The sequence below is a fragment of the Cyprinodon variegatus genome, unplaced genomic scaffold (assembly GCF_000732505.1).
Source record: "Cyprinodon variegatus isolate N-32 unplaced genomic scaffold, C_variegatus-1.0 Scaffold28, whole genome shotgun sequence".
Taxonomy (NCBI): Eukaryota; Metazoa; Chordata; class Actinopteri; order Cyprinodontiformes; family Cyprinodontidae; genus Cyprinodon; species Cyprinodon variegatus.
In genome coordinates this window covers 914,769-919,027 of record NW_015150481.1, presented here as the reverse complement: position 1 = coordinate 919,027, position 4,259 = coordinate 914,769, and positions in this window count along the sequence as shown.

Here is a 4,259-nt window from a genome sequence, read left to right as displayed (position 1 = left end):
CAAATAATTGAATTTAATTAAGCAGCTTTAACAAATTCCTGGCTGCAGGCTAAACTGTTGAATCACTACTGTCCCTCTGAAAACATGGGTGGTTCTAGAGAGGGGCCAGCGCCCCTGTAGAACTGCTTCCGGCCCCTGTACCGAAGACATGATAAAGATAGATTTACAATACATAAATTATGATATGCACAAGAACAAAAATGACAACTGATAAGTTGATTATTTTTTTTTTACATTTTATGTACAATTCAAAAATTAGGTTGCTGCATTTTTAGCTTTGGTCATACTGAGATAAACTGCCAAAACAATCTAGAAATAGGCTGGTGAAGATTCTCAGTCATCCGTGTTACAGTCATTCCAATAAAGTAAAGAAACAAACCACTGGAATTAGCTTTCTAAGTTTGAAGATGTTTCGCTTCCCATCCAGGAAGCTTTTTCAATTCAAAATGTCCCAGTTCCCAGCTTTAGAGTAACTCAGTAAAGCCTTGTTATGGCTGAGAGAACGTGCAAATTTAACCGGATGAACAGCGGTGTAAAGGAAGCCATTTATGTTAAGAGAGAAAAAGCAACCTTAAAAAGAGGGGGTGGACTCAGGTTTCAGTTCTCAAAAAGCTACAATGCAGTGATAGAGTTGATTTCTCCCCGCTATCATAATCCTCATCACCGTGCAGGGGACCAAGACATCTCGACTGGTCAGCCAGGCCAACAATGACCCTAACGACCCCCCTTTTCAGAGGCATAGGCCGGTATCAGGTATTGCAGGCTAACAAAGCCCTGAACGACTCCCCATTACTAAGGGGCCGACCCGTTCTGCCGGTTCTTCATGTTTTCTGAGCTATAACAAGGCTTTTGTGGGCTACTACTAATACTAATTCTGACATTTTGAATAGAAAAAGCTTACTGGATGGGAAGGGAAACGTCTTCAAACTTGGAAAAAAAAGTCCAGTGGATTGGTTCTTTAAACGTCTTTGGAAAATCTATAAATAAGCAAAGATTTATTCAGCTAAATGTATTTACTGAGTGTATTTACTAAGCAAAGTGTATTTACCCATAATTTGTTTTTTAAATAATAAAATTTGCCAATTGATTGAGTATTTGTACTCTAATAATAAGATAATTAGATAATATATGCACTTGAAATAGGACACAACAATTGTTTTTTTCCTTGTTTTAATTGTAAATTAAATATTAATTCAAGAACAAATGCACTAATTTTGAGAAAAAAATACTTATTTAGATTTACATTTTTTCTAGTGTAGAATATGTTTTTTTTATTTTTTTGCTAGATAGGAAGATTAAAGAGCTGCAAATGGTTCTTTGGTTAATTTAATATATCAAGCAATGACCTTTTGCACCGTTTTCTGTTTTATTCTTTTTTTTTGGTGCCCACATAAAAAATAGCCACAAAAAAACTGGTCCCTTGGTAATATGCTGATGCTTACAACATTGGAAACCAAGTCCAGTGGATTTTTTCAAAACTTTTAAGGAATTCCCTTGGTAACTTAGGTCTAGAACTGTCTGACAACATGAAGTCTGCCTACATTTCCTGCCCTACACCTAAGGCTAAGGAAGTACATTTTAGAAGCCTGACATTAGACTGATATTTCTATTTCCAAACCATTTTAGATTATTGTGCCACTGGAGCTATCAGAAACTCTTTAAATGACCACTAAAAATCAGAAGAGAGAGCAACCAGGATAATTTTAACTCTTAATCATGTCTTCTTTTTGTTACCTAAGAATATGTGAGTGGGTCTGAAGCTCCTGTTTCTAAATAAAGCTCCAAAAAACCAATCATTTCCACACAATTTCCTTTTCTTTTGATGCACCGCCTTTTCCCCAGCGTTTCTTTTCAGTAACGATCCTCATGCCTCAACGTGGGTGACCTTTTTAGTTTTGGTTGACTAGCCAACTATGCCAGCAGTATTCATGCCTCTATTCCTGCAAGCTACCATCCATATATGATACCATTATCGTTGATTATACAGGCAAAGTAGGTCATTTCTGCTGTGTCGTTAAGAAACCTTAATTAGAATATCACTGGTAGGAAGCCTCATCTACTGTCATTTGATTATGAAACCTTAACCCATAATGACTGTGTTTTAAATACAAATCCTTCATCGGGTGACAAATGAAGAAATTTCTCAGTTCCTAATTTTTTTCTCTTTGGATTAAGAGAAAAAATTTCTATTTTAAAGGCGCTGGATTAAAAACAACTACTAATGCAAACGCAAGAAGAAAATCTACAGTTGGAATATTTTATCTATAAAAAACATCTGATGCAGCTGATCATTAATAACTTTATAGATCATCAATCATGGGGTTTGGTACTTGCTCTATTATTGTTTTCTTGTGTACATAACATATTTTTGTCATTTCAGTTTTTCTATCATTTGCTCCAAATGTAAAAAAAAAAAAAAAGTATTTCAACCTTTTATTAAACAGCTTTTATAGACAATGGACATTGACATGTGGTTAGTTAAAAAGATGTAAACTTAAATTTTAACCATAGCAACAAAGACGCATCATATTTTAAACACAGATACTTTGTAACATAACATCTTATTATAAGTTGAAGCTGATTTAGTATAAAATAAAAAGGTTTTAACTGGAAATATAACCAAAATATCCAAATTCATCGCAACATTGTATGAGGTAAAGAAGCTTTTCTTTGTTTTAAGTCAGTGTGTGCTTCAAATACCTCATTACTATGAATCGAAATGTACTCAGAAAGGGAATCCAACCAGTGTACCTGTTGGAATAATTTTGTACAACCTCATTTTGTTGTAATTTAGCAATAACTCATTTAACTGTTTTGATATAGAAAATAATTTAGTTCAAATGGGTGGCTCTATAGGGGCCACCATGGGCCAGTGCCTCTGTAGAACAGGTCCTGGCACCTTTTATCATAAAATGGGACAGATGGACCCAGTATTCAAGGTGAGATAGTTAGTAGGAAAGTTAAAAATGTTTAATGAAACAAAACAGAACTGAAGCCCGTTGGGGCGGGGCGCAATCCATCTTAGAGTGTCTGGAGGGAGAAACACAGGTAAGTGACCACCATCATCAGACAGGAGATGGTAACCTCTGTGAGTCACTTACCTGGTTTCACAGTTCCGTCCATCGCCTTTGAAAGAGGCGCAATCCAGCCGATGGGCTGCCAACCAGACACAGTGTGCATTGCCCAGCGTGTGTGCCTCATGCTGCAGCCCCGGAGAACTTGCAGGAAGCTGATCCAGGTCAGGGGAAGACAGAGCAGGTAGGAGCAGGTAAGGAATCCAGGAGACCTCTGCTCAATCAGAGGTTCCAACCCAAACAGGAACAGAGAGATCCAGGCTTCCAGGAATCTTCAGAGCGTGAAGGCAGGTTTAGAGTCAGACGGGTCCAAAAGCGTTCCTAGACAGACACACACAGATGCAGACAGGCAGAATCCAGCAGGAGTCCAAGGATGGCTCAGGCGAACAGATTAGATGGGTACAGACAGGGCCAGTGGGTGAGAGGGAATAGAATCGGGAAATCAGAATCACTAGGAAACGCTGAAACGCTCTCACAACTGGTTAGGGAATAAACTTGGCTGAGGACACTGGGTTGAGAATAATCACCTCACTGGAACGGGGACATGAACCTTGGACTCACTAAAACTAACGATAACAGAACCTAAAGACATCAAACAGGGAACAAACAATGATCTGGCCTCGATAGCTGGGCTGAGCCGAATATAAAGGAACGGATACAGGGTTAGATGAGTGATAATTAGAGACCGAGCAGCAATTAAGGCCAGCTATCAGGGCAGATCATGACCCCTGTATTGAAGTCATAAACTGTGATTCAAATGAAACGTTGTTCAATCTTTCTTAAAATAAATGTATTTTCCTTGATTTAAGCAGGTGGACGAAACAATTTGCATATGGAATAGATGATTTACCTTTAAAATACAAAAAACAAAAACTCGATTTCTTTATTTGAACTGTGAAATATCAAATTTTCTTATTTCAATGGCAAAAATATTAATTCCTCTGACATATCATCCTATTAACCGCTCAAATTAAGGGTAAATACATTTGTTTTTCTTAATTTTCACTTTTTTTTTGTTCCGTTTTTGTAGTGTAATACTAAATCAATTTCTAATGATTTTATCCTCTGACCACTGTGAACAGACTATATCTGATTTGTTGCTTTGCAATTTTGTGAACTATTATTTAGAGATTACAGTCAGTTTTTATCTTCAACTTTTTTGAAATAAGATCAGTTTTAATTTTT